Source organism: Monopterus albus, unplaced genomic scaffold (assembly GCF_001952655.1).
Source record: "Monopterus albus unplaced genomic scaffold, M_albus_1.0 scaffold3.1, whole genome shotgun sequence".
Lineage (NCBI taxonomy): Eukaryota > Metazoa > Chordata > Actinopteri > Synbranchiformes > Synbranchidae > Monopterus > Monopterus albus.
The window spans coordinates 11,584,141-11,597,743 of NW_018127883.1; the positions used below are offsets into that span (position 1 = coordinate 11,584,141).

General features: G+C 38.5%; 1 long non-coding RNA gene across 3 annotated transcripts in view; it reads right to left on the bottom strand.

The window, feature by feature from the left end:
* Positions 1–718: 718 nt before the first annotated feature.
* LOC109958591 (uncharacterized) overlaps positions 719–13,603 on the bottom strand; it is a 37,788-nt gene continuing 24,903 nt past the window's right edge. The window contains exons 2-5 of one of the 3 annotated variants that reach the window (XR_002274711.1): positions 6,743–6,882; positions 4,622–4,827; positions 1,236–1,490; positions 719–928 (exon numbers count right to left, since the gene is read on the bottom strand). This is a non-coding gene — a long non-coding RNA (uncharacterized LOC109958591). Of the gene's footprint in view, positions 929–1,155; positions 1,491–4,621; positions 4,828–6,742; positions 6,883–13,603 lie in introns of those variants that run through there. The other 2 variants (XR_002274710.1, XR_002274709.1) reach the window with 2 other exon arrangements.

Here is a 13,603-nt window from a genome sequence, read left to right on the forward strand (position 1 = left end):
ATCCTCAAATTGTATGTCTATCACTTGAGCTTATTTTCTTTCATAGCCAGGCTTTATCAGTGAGGGGTGTCAGGACCTGAGGCACAAACCTGCTAAAAACCATCAGAATAATTCAGTCAGATGGCCCAGAGATCTCATTACAAGGCTGGAGTGGGATGCTGAGCATCAGACTTTCGGTACTGCCAGCAGAGGCTCTCTGAAGGCGGTGGGTTGGCTGATTGACAGACTGAAGGTTCTTTGAGGGTGAATTCATCAGAATCCGAATCAGAATCAGCTTTATTTGCCAGGTGTGTTGGACACGAGGAATTTAACTCTGGTACGGTGGCTCTCAATGTGTATGTACAATGTTCTTCTGTACAGCAATGACAAGTAAACAAGACACAGAGAACAGCAGAGCAGCCAACACACATAAACGTACATTGTCATAAAAAATTCTAATTTATCAGGGCTTTTTAACTGACTGCCAGATACTTCATTTAAACCAGAATTTTTTTTTTGTTGCATGTAGTTCAAATTATGTTTTACACAGCCATTATCTTTACTGTAGTGCTACAGTGAACATCTATCTCATGGATTCCCATCCTTAGGATGAGCAGTACTTTCCACAAATTTTCACAATTCCCATGGGATGAGTTCCGAGGACATTTCATCTAGTGCCAAAAGCAGGACAAACATTTTTCTTACTGTGTGAAATATCTTAATATTTATTGAATGGGGTGGCACAAAACTTTCACACAAGACTGACTTAATGAATCCTGTTGATTTTGTTATCCCTGGCATTATGAGGCTGATACTTCTGGTTTTGAATTCCTTCACAGTTGTTGGATGGATTGCCTTTGTGCTTGTTACAGTCATTCATGTTCCCTCTCAGGATGAACTGGGGTGAAGCCTACTCTGTGATCTCCAGGCCAATACAATACCTGCAAAACTAATGACATTCACACTAGCCTCAGCTGTTATATAAGCCCAACTATAGCATCAGGAGAGATTATCTCAAGTTAAAGACTCTGCTTGGAGTTGCAGGTTTGATTACTGCTGGTTAATTTACAAAGGCGTTTACATTGTGATACTTTTTATTATACACATTACAGGAAAAAACAATAAAATAAAGCAAGGATAATGAATTTAGATTGTAACATCAGAGTGTTTGGGATGGAACAGATCTGAAAATCATACCATTTTTTTCTATAACACTAGTCACATTTGGCTGGCAGTAAATGTATTTTATCCCTTACTTTTCTGTCAGTTCTGTCACTCCTCTTCTGTGTAGGCTGGCTCTCCATCAGCAGCTTTCCCTGATTTTACTAAGCTGTCATTCTTCTTCTCACCATCTCCCAAAGACTATCCAATTATGTTCCATTACTTGACCAGTACTAGAGGCTGGATCATTTATCTTTCTGACCCCTTTCCGTCTTTTTTCCTTTCTTAATGGAGAGTGCTGACCAGTCTGTGTGGCTTAGATTTAGACACTGAAGACAGCAGCATACTCACTGAATGAGACAAAAAAAATGCAAATAAATTCTCTCTCTCAGCAGGAGATAGCTTCCTCTGAATGAGTGGCAGTCTGAAAAACACAATTTGTGATTTTCTATGGGCTTATGATACAAGACGACAGCACAAAATGTCTTTACAGTACTTGCATCAACAAATCATTGAGAATAGAAAATCCACTTTGATTGCATTAGGGTCCTACCTATTATGTCTGGTTAGACAGGAAATACAACAGCACTGAAAGGGGAAATGGAGCAAAATAAAACCAATTTAAGAGGACAACTCATTTCTAATTCAAGATTTGTTCTGATAGACAGTTTTTTTTTATCACAGGATTCATAATTTGTTCTATAATCTTCATGGGGTTTTAGGGTTTTGTGAGCCAGTCACTGTTGACCACTGCTTGAACTGATGAAAAACTAGTCTACTTACTTGTCCTTTTGAATTTCATAAACTATAAAACAGCAAATCAGCCTCATAATCAGACCAGACAAAGACAGACAGCTCCATTTAGATACAGCTATTAAGGCTGCTATAAAACACTATTTGAGTCTCTAAAACATCTGCCTAAGGGTTAGGGACAGAAATACTCTTGGGCAGGGGTCAGGTTTGGACAGAACTATGTGGCCCTATCTACAGTATGCTCTACAGTAACAGTGGGGAAAAGAAATGCAGTGTGTGAATTCCTCCCGCGAGTCTTTTGCCCTCTGGTTATGCTTGTTTGTGTTTAATGACCTCTTGGTCATTGATGTTTGGCTAGATAAGCATAACACGGTGAGGAATGGGAGGAGGTGAATGAGTTCTCCCTAATAATAGCTGCTGTTCTAGCCCTTTTGTAACACAAAATTCTGCACAACAGGGACAGTTGTAGCCTAAAGAAATGTGGCTGTGTGTATGTAGGGACAGTAGTTCAGTCCTATCGGTTCACTGACCATGTGGAAGATTCTGTTTGGTGAGGTTGAGTGAGCTACAATGAAAGTGCCCTTGAGCAAGACACTTGCCCTCGAGCCCGTCTAGCAAGGAGCAGAACACTGGTTATACTGAGCGGCCTCCAAATGTGAATATTTTTTAAATTTTTAGGAAGAAACTGAGCTGTACTATGAAGGAGCCCGTGTGCTCAGCAAACATTTCCCTGCATATTTAACACTTACAGTATAAAAATGAACATGGGCAGAGGTCTGCCTGCTGTTGTCATCTGTGCAAGCAGGAGCAGAGAAAGCTTTTCTGTTCTGCAATGAAAACTACTGAATAAAATCCACATCATCATATCCTCAGGACCTTCTGAAGTATTCAAAAGCATGAGACAGCTCTAGATTCACATCCATAAAATGGGTTTTTAAACATTTATATGGTCTGGTGCTTGGTTGTGTGGTACAGTAATTCTGTGGATATGTCTCAGTCCCTGGGTATTTTTGCCAAGGTAAGATATATTAAATATATAATCATTTATACAATATACAGTTTCTATTTCAGACTTCACCTTAGAAATTAGTAATTTGTTTTTCTTTAGAGTTTAAAAAACTAACAAAATATTATATTTAAAGTAAAAGGAACAGGAACAGGCTGGGATAAAATACTATAGATTTAAAAAATAAATAATTTGAATGTGGTAAATATAAATTTAGAAATTAATTCAGTTTATGTAGCATAATGTATAAACATTGTAGAGTAAAAATACATTACAATGAAGTACAGCAGGTTTAGTAAAAGACTATCAGTCTAAAGACAGCAGCTGGGCTCTGAGCTACTCATTTGCAGAGATGGGGACACATTCGTTACTCAAGTAGAAATACAAATAGCCTGTGTTAAAAAAAAAAAAAAAAAGACTGCTAGTAGAAGTAGTGATTCAAACTCTATGAGAGTAAAAGTAAAAAGTAGACTCTGAAATGTACTCAATAGAATAAAAATAAAATGTAGCCCTTCAAAGGACGTTTCTACCAGCTGTTTCTGTCCAAACCAAACTGAATCTCAGCAATAGCGATATATTTCCAAGATTTTGAAACCATTCTAACTTGAAAAGAAAACTATCAAAAAATAAATTTACATTAACTAGAACACATTGCAGGTCTAATGAATCCTTAATCTTGCCCAATGTCAGCTGAGATTAGTATAGATAGAGGGTGGATGGACGCCTAAGGTTAGCCATTAGGCTTTTCAACAATCCCCATATTGAGACTAAAACCAACAATGAATTCCCTCTACTTAGCTTTAATTCTGCTAGTCTCCAACCCCGCTAACTTATTTGTCTGAGGTATGAAAGAAAAACAGTCTGCAAAGGCGAAAGCATGGTGCATGAATGTAAATAAAAACATTGTAGGCAGATTCTCAATGAACCATAACTAAATTAAACTCTTTATTTTAATCAGTAGCAAGACATAGCCAGCAGCTCCTGCACAACTGACTCTGCTGCTGGCTCACTATGCAGGGGCTCTGTCCATCTAGGAGATTCACTGTGCCCATCAAGAGAAGTGCCTTGTAAACAGAGGAGGCTCAGGTTCATAATGCGGTTTTGAGGCCAGGGAGAGAGTGGAGGGCCATAGCATGACAAATCAACAGGGCTTCACAAGGAGAACGTGATCTGGCCCACAGTCAAATTGCAGTGAGGGAGGAAAGAAAGGTGAAGTGTTTACATTTTTATCTCAGAGATTATGACACTTGAAGGTTGATTACACAGAATACTGAATTAGGTGTGTCAAGGACTTTTGTGTCAGAGATTTTCTCCCTCCAGTGTCCTAGACCAAGACTTTCAACATAACTACACAAAAGTTAATTATAGTCTAACCACTGGTTTATGGGCAACCCTTCAAATCAACTGCAGAATCATTCAGAAGCCAGCACAAATGTGCTGCAAGTAACTGCTGTTAAATTATGTCACCCTCAAACTACTCATGCATTTTATTCATGAACTGTATTTCTGGATTAATTTGTCAACACTGCGAGTAGAATGTGCTCACTTGTGTCAGAGGCCTGTTAATCTGTATACTCAATGTCATTAAACATCTCTGTAGCTGTGTCTCAGAAAACAGTCGCAGAAGGTCGCAGTCTACAAAGGCGTGGCCTTTAATGCCACCGTAGACCGCAAATTTTGAACTGAATGAGATGGTCTGATTTCCAGGAGGATTGTATTTACCTGCCCCTACTGTTGCCTAGAAACCTTGAGAGCCGCTCTGCCTCTGCCAGTGTGCAAAGGCTCTTGGAACAGGGTTAGCTGCAAAAGATCCACCAGTTGGAGTCTCCGTTGACCAGCGAAAGGACAACACATTTCTCAGCCACATTGGAAGGAGCCTTCGAAATGGGACACTGGGACACAGCTTCTATTTACTGAGGATCCTAGGACTACAGGAATTATACAGTATTAGATCTTTTTTACATCATATATTTGAAATCGCAGTTATTTGAAAGTTCCTAATATTTATTTCCAAGCCGATATTAATTCAGAATTATTTAACATAGCAGCTAGTTTCTATTCATTAGAAAACATAGGCATTCAGAACAAAAAACTAAATATATATAGCTGCTACTGACAAGTTGAGGCCGTGGCCAAAGCTAGATTACCCCCTGGGCAAAGTGGGCAACTCCATGCTACCAGGAACCCAAAATCCCCCAGATTCATTGTTTGTTCTAGTCTCTTCTGCCATGTTACCTGGTTCTGTTGCCCCATGTTATGGAAGACCCTGCATCAAATTTAGCTTTGAGGCCTCAATCTATTTCACTTTATATTGTGCATGTATTGTTCGATTTACAATCAATTATGGTAATTACACCCAAGGCCATGTTACTTATACTGCAGTATGTCTTTAGGCGTATACTGTAATGAAGCTGTCATATTGGTCTTCGTTGTGTGCAGTGGATTGAAACTTAGTGAGGTGACAGTGTAAAAAGCTACAGTAAATATAAATGAGGTTTGAGGAGAGTGGTGTGTGCAGGTCAGGACATCTCCAACTGCATAATAATACCAGGAGAACATATTATTGTAGCTGTTACAATGACATATAAACCATTATTTTTGATGTTACAAATCAACTACTGTCAATAATGCTACTAATTTCTATAGCCTTGAATAGGAAAAATTTGTCTTAGGACAATTTATTTGTGTTTTAACACATCTGCCAAGTGCTGATAATATTCTGATACTTTAACTGCTGAAATAAAATGTCAGACTTATTGTCCATCAAACATCTTACACAAATCCTCTCACTAAGTGTTTATGTTTAGAGAAAATCCACACCTACACTACTCTCTGGTATTACATTTTATCTGCGGGATGAGTGAGATAATCTGTGTTTGGCATGTGTGTGTCCCAGCTACACTATTAATCTAATTGTACAGTAATCCTAATCTTACCTACGACCATACACAGATGAAGCGTTAACAAATAGTGCAGATTAGAGTTGTTTGAACACGAGTCATTATAACCAATTACTTCCTCTTAGTTGGTTTTAATGTGTCGATGTTAATCTCTTGCCAAGAAAAGAAAACAAAGCCTTTAGGCTTGATTGCCTTACAAAACTCATCACGTTTTTGACCTATCAAAACAATCTCTGGCAGCTAGAAAATTTAAATATGTGATTTTTTTTATACATATTAATAATAAAAACAGATATATTGCTATTATGCTGAGATTAGTTGCCTGTGGCAGTTTCTCGAGGAAACATTCTGAGAGAAAATTGATGTGAAATCATGTTAATCGAGTTTCCTGCCAAAGGAACCAGCAGCAAATTATTAGGTGTTTTATGTTTCAAATATTAAAGAAACTCACAACTTGAGGCAACTTTTCTTAAAAAATGTTTACAGGAATACTAACTGATGACAAGATAAACTGGGAGTGTTTTTTTTTTCCATTAAATCAATCCTAATATCCAAAATATATATTTGTCAAAAATATTTCCATGAAGACAGATTTATAAAGGAATAATGTTTGTGTATGGAAACTAAACTGCCCTAATTGTGACAGCAGCATAACAATAATAAAAGGTGTTTTTAAAGTTGAAAATGTGTTTCCTAAGTCAAAAACTCTCTTCTGCAGGACCCTGCTAAGGCCTTCTCTCACACACCCAACAGTAGGATGTTTATTTTCCAACACACTGCTGCTGATTGTGCTGTGGGTGATCTAATAAGCAAAGAGAAATTGACTTTGCAGGGTTTGATGCCTCACCCTGGAGAGGTTAGCAACATGGAGCACACATTATTGGAGTAGGAGTGGGTGTTTACTATTCACTGGGCCACCTGATGCATAGAACAAAATGGTTACCTGGTGGCTCAGCTGCAGTGTTGTTGTCAAGTTGTTTGATTGCAGTTATCTCCTGTGTGTGCTGGTAATCACATGTCAAGCTGCCTTCCCACACCAATTTATACATGACTGAATACACAGCATGATGTATAGGACAGCACCTGAGAGATTTGGAGGAATTAATACATCAAATTTGAGCAGAAAACAAGAGCAATTCCTGACATTTATAGTCATTTTTCTGGAAAAGGGAGAAGCTTGTTTCTAAGCACAACTTTTGTCATTTAGTCAAACAAGGGCAGCACTCAGAATTTTATTTAAGATTTGGAAATAGCTGAATTTGACTTGTGTTCAAAAATGACACTGAAATGCATGCTAATAAACCATTACCCCTAGGGATCTGAAGAGAAGACAAGCAGCACAGAATGCAACGCTTATCACCAGGAACACAAAGTGATGCTTCAGAAAAATCTAAAAGATGATCATGCAAGATTACACACATTAGCACTATAAGAGATGCAATAACATTTTCCATGTTTTTGTTGCAATACCATTAAGTTACTGTACCATTATCTTTTCTACACACCAAGAGATTTCAATCAAATTTGGTGGAAATTCAGTTTACAGGTCAGTTGGTTAATTTTTGGAGCTGATGGCAGATGTAGAACCAGGAATTTTCAAAGAACGTTTTACCATTGCAACTTGCAATTTTGTATGAACCTGGATTCACAAGCCAGTCAGTAAAAAGCTTTTAGATAATGTTTCGAGGGAAAACCACACGAGTTTGAAGCTCACTCCTTTTGTAATACAAAAGGTGGCTGGTTATGTATTCCTAGATGCACCACTGAACAATAATCAAGGTGTTTCTGCACATAGCAGTGAAACTAACCTAGCCTGATATTTGTGTTTTCTGAAATATGGGTTGTATTTTTCACATAGCTTTTAAGGTTTCAATTAATATACTGTTACAACAGTTCATTTTTTTACCACATGTATTGCAAACAATCTTTTTAACTAGAGACTTTTAGCCACAATAGTCAGGCTGAATCCTGCATTTCCATGCTGCAACCATTTGATCAGTCCATGCCTGGTGAACATGTTTGCAACTCCACCAGTTAAGCCTGAAACACTAGCTTGTTAATCAGAACGGGTAGCCTTTTTCTTGTTTGATGCAGAATTTGAATTCAGAGGTCTAGACCCAGGCTTTGAAACACAGGCCTTTCTTTTTCTGTTCACAGTAGATTGATATTTGTGTGCAGAATTAAATCCTTGGTGAAAGCATGTGCTCAAACAGTGCTTTCTAGTGATGCTCATAACATTGAATAAAATAAAATAAAAAAATCTATATAGATTTTACAAAACCCTTGAAAACATATTGATCACACACACACACACACACAACATTGCACATAATGAGCTGATTTCTGGCCTATTCTTTAGATACTCAGCCAGATTTAGTCTACGGTTCAGTAAGTATTGATTAGTTAGGCATTTAGTAGCGATGGTTAAAGTTTGGCTAATGGGCCAGGGAATGCATTACACCAATGGGAGTCCTCATGACTATAGTAAGACATGACAGTGTGTGTGGATTTGTTGATGCAATATGCAAAGCCATTTGAGTCCATAATTAACATTTCCACCGGGATGTTTAGTGACCATCTAAAACAGATGAAATGAAACCCAACCAGCTCTACGAGTCCTGAGAGAATCATCATTTCAACTCCATTAGAATGTGCTCACCCTAAATTAAAAAGGAGAAACGGTTCATTTTGCAGACAGGACTTATAAGCAGCTACCAATGTGGGGTCTAACTTGTTCAAATGCAACAAGACAATTTCTGGAGATATAATAATAGTTTCAAAGTCACACAGGGATTCAAGCCTTGAGGAAAACCTTGCTTTCATCACACAACTCTATTCATTAAAGCAGTTTTGAACATGCTGTCTTTGAACATCCCCCGGTGTAACACAAGGACACCTCAGCTTCAAGGTTGCACCTTATTTTACTGAGGAAGGAATGGAAGTCACTTTTGCATATGGTGTGTTACTCTTCCTTGTTAGTAAAGGGGAAGTCTTATATAATTCATAAACTTTTTTCCTTCAAAAGTTGTGTGAGCATGCAAACTAAAGTCTTACTTTCTCATGCCAGAAGGACAGAACGTGAATGCCTTGTAGCCATTAGCTAACCCGGTCACCTGTTAGCCGAGCCTTGAGCCTTGTTGACATTAAACGTCATAAGCTTGCTGGCTGTCAACATTGCCATGACAACAGTGTCAAACAGGGACATAGTTATGTTTAGCCTTACTTTTAGGCCAGGATCGCTGTAACAACTGTCAAGTAGACTATATTAATAAGTATAAAACTTTTTTTCCAAAGTAGAAAACATACATTATATTGTATTATTGCATTTCTAATATGAAGTGTGGGCTGGGTCCAAGTTGACTTGCCCCCCATGGAGGACCGGTACGCCTCACGGGTCAAAAGGAGGGTGGAGAAGATCTCTGCAGACCCCTCACACCTGGGACACAGTCAGTTTGAACACCTCCCCTCTGGATGGCACTACAAGTCACTGTGCACCAAGACAACCAGGCCAGGACAGTTTCTTCCCCCAGGCCGTCACTCTGATTAACACTGAATCCACTACAGTTTGACCTCAGTGCAATACCAATAAATATACACTGTACAGATTATACAGATCCACACAGGTCTCTATTTTTTTAAGTACTCCATTTTTTTTCTCATTTCCAAATGAACATTCCTTTGTTTGCATTGTTTATTGCTTGTTTACACCGTTTATCTTGTTATACTACACAGCCTTATGTTGGTATATTGTTTACTTGCCCCTTGCTGTTGCCTTGCATGGGGATATGTACATGCACATTGAGAGCCTCTGTACCAGTCAAATTTTTCGTGTCCAACACACCAATTATAATAACTTAAAGGCGGCTTATTTATTTGGACTTTACAGACCTTTTAATTAATCCTGAATCACTATAAAAGCAAAAATCTTCAGTCTCATGCTCACGCCGACTGTGCATGATCAGAGGACACATCAGTCTCATCAGGCTCCCGCTCCTCCTGCTGCTGCCGCCAAGTTGTGCCACAACCTTCATCACCACTTTGGCTCAGGCACATCACGACCTGAACAAACACACTTAATTGGATTAGTCTGTTGGATGCTGTGTTCTCAGCTGTCCTCGCAGAGACACGAGTCACACACCTTTGATCTCTGGAGAGGCAAACACAGCCTGGCAACACGGCTGAACAAATCAGACGGCAGAACGACTACTAGAATAGGTGACCTTTGACTTTTTCCACAGCCACATTTACAGACAAACCTTAATGTTTCATTAACTTAAATGAGAAAATACTGTGTAGACAAAAGGCCTATATTTTTCACCATGACACAAAAAAAGCATCAAAATCACTTCTGGACCTGGCTTGGTAGGGTGCTGTGTTACATGTACTTGTCCGGTTTGTTAATGTGAACTCAATGTATCAAATCAATAAACTGTAGAGCATGCATCGATATATGACTCACATAAAACTCCTTATCAAGCCTCAGTAATAGCTGTAAGACCTTTCACTGTAATACCAAAACGTATTACAGCTGCGTGAAGCACTCAGCTGTCTGTGTAGGTATGCCAGAACACTGAAAGCATGCTGGTATACAGGCTGAAAAAGAAGTAAATACACAGTAATGACTGAGTGTTCAGAGTTAGAGAAAAGACTTTGTTTACTTCCTTTTCCTTCATTATGCAGCATTTATTTGTACAATAATGCAGAATAAATAAGTGCAAATCTGGTGCCTTAAATTACACACCAATCAGCTCTGCATTCTTGTGCTTTTAATTTGTGTAAATCTGGAGAGCTATTATGTCTGTGTGAGCACAGTCATAGAAATTGACATGTGCCGTTTACATATGAGCCTTTTACAGAAATAAAATTAAGCATTTAGCAGGTTGTTTAAAATTTTTTTTTTTTTTTTTTACCTTTTTAGTTTTAAGGGGGTAGGTAATTACTTTTCTGATAGTTGAACAGGGTGAGGGAAAGACCTAATCAACATGTGAATTTAACTGCCTTATACCAACAGTCAGCATCACTGGTTTCTTCTAATCATGACAGCTATGTTTCTTTAACTAGACAGACCACAGAGATGACAGCTCATAAAGATGCCCATGAGTTATTTGCTAGAGTAATTTGTTTGTTTATTCTCAGAGAGATGGGGGACCCGAGTCACAATTTGACTCAAGACGGACATAAGTTGCAAATCTGAGGACTTGAGACTGGCTTGACAGAAAAAAGCCTCATTAAAATCATTAAAAAATATGTATTTTTCCTCAGGCTTTACTAAAGCCATTTGCACTGTGTATTACAGCAAATATGTGCTTTTCTTCTTGTGTTAATGTATTTAATGCATTATTTGCTAACCTGAAGTTTTAGGTCCAAGCAAGTAAGTGGCCAGGAGAGACAACCTAGTGAAGAGGAATGAATGAGGGCAGTGTTTATTTATTCATTTTAGCACTGAAACACATGATCATGGGTGCTTGTGTGCAAATGCTAACATTAGCAGCAGCAACAAAAATGAATAGTGTAGGAAGGAGGGTGAGTGAGAGGTGACAGGATACTGTACATGAAATATTGCTTTTGTTGTTTGGTCGCTTTTAACAAACAATTAATCTGGAAGCAGTGTAGTGATTAGTGTCAAACATTTTTTGGCTGAATATTTTTAATAACAGTCCACCCACTATAGCAAACTGATATGTGATTGTATCATCAGTGTTTAACCAGCTGGTTTCTGGTGGGTAGCAACGTTAATTAAACTGTCATTGTTTTAGAGGTAATCTTGATGGACTCTTCATCATATGGGACTTTAATATAAAATCAAGAACTTTGATTAATTGAAAATATAAAAGCGAGTTTCATTCTTATGTAAATGATGAGGAAATAGTGAGGGGACACCTCAAGTTAAAGCTTCCAAACTGTGATACCTGAAAACTTTGACTATGAACTTTTGGGTAAATTTCTTGACAACAAATATGAAGAAAATGGCAACTTACTCTCTGTATAGTGTTACATTTACATCAGTGTTAATGTGTATTTGCTACATGTATCTCATTTGTTAGTCACAGAAAACAAGGTGCATTGTGAAAATTGAATATTATGTGTGACAGATATAAAAAAAAAAAAAAAAAATCAATAACAAGATCATTCTCATCTTTTTACTGTATCTGTACTAAACTGCACTGAAAAAACTAAAACTGTGGTGACGGTGATTTTCTATTTTACTTTCTTTGTATGAACCTGGAAATTACAGCATTGTTTAATCAAATCTCAAAATAATAATCTCAAAGGATTAAATGATCTAATCTGGGGTTAGAAAATGTGCCATCCTTGGACTTGGTGACGTCCTTTAAAATCCAACTGGATAAAATAAAACATGCAACATGAAAAAAGGTGGCCTTTGAAGAGTTGACATTTGGGAGAGCAAAGTGGGATATACAAAATAACTGGACATGACAGGTAGCTAATTACAGTGGCAATAAAAAAATGTTTTAAAGCGAATGTGTTCTTACAAATGCTAACTCAAATTATATATATTTTTCCTAATAAATAAAAAAGCTTCCTTAAAGTCACACTGGTTCTAGGTATGGCCAATTTATTAAAACAACACAAAAACATAGGTGCAGTGATAACATCTATTTCCAAGCGTCATCACTTGCCTCCGTTTCGCCACTTGTATACCTTTATGTCACGATGGCAACAGCAACAGGAAGTGGCTTGATAACTTTTTTTTTTTTTTAATTAGAAAAAGGCCAGGCTGACATTTGGCTCGAGATGGCTGATTTTCATGTCACCTCTTTCAACCCAAAACCTCATTTCTATTTTTATGCATTTTCATAGAATAAACTGGGGACAGATATGCTGTGATAGAAAAATGTGATGCACTGGAAAATGCCACTAAATTAGTCATTTTCAACTACTGACGATCTTGATGCCACTATTATTAAACGCAGCATGTAAATGTTAGATACCTAAAAATCTCTTTAGCACAGCCATAAATAAAAGTGTACATAGATACACAAACTATTATATACATCAATGTCCGTCCCATGAGATACTAGCGTCATAAATTTATTCGATTTTTTTCATTAGTTCGGTTCATGTCCCATCTGCGAGATTTATAACCTTTATTGCAACCATCCACCAGGCGGCGTTTTTTCCCCCAGGCTGCCAGGGCATCCATATTTACAGTATATACAATCAATGGTTGCTACATATGTATTATGCATCCATTATACCGCTTATCCTGAATAGGGTCACAGGTGCCTGGAGCCAATACCAGCCGGCATTGGGCAAGATGCAAGGTCCACCCTGGATGCTCTCATGCATTCAGATCAGGCGATGAGACAGAGTACAAAGCTGCAAAGTACAGACTGAGGAAAGCCATCAAAGTGGCCAAGAGGCAGTACAGAGAGAAGCTGAATGGCTTCTATTCTATTGCTGACTCCGGACGGATGTGGCAAGGCCTGCAGCACATCACAGACTACAGGACCACCACCAGCATCATCAGCTCCACAGACAGCCTGCCAGATGACCTCAACACCTTCTACACCCGCTTTGAGACCTCCAGCAAGAGCACAGAGAGGAGGCACACACACACCGAGACCACCCAGCCCCCCAACTCCCTTCCACTAACTGTCTCACCAAGCCAGGTACACACAGTCCAACCCCCGAAAAGCTGCAGGACCGGACAACATCCTTGGGAGGGCTCTCAGGGCATGTGCCAGCAAGCTGGCTGATGTTCTCACCACCATCTTCAATCTCTCCCTCAGCCAGAGCATCGTTCCTACCTGCTTTAAGACCACAGCCATCGTCCCCCTTC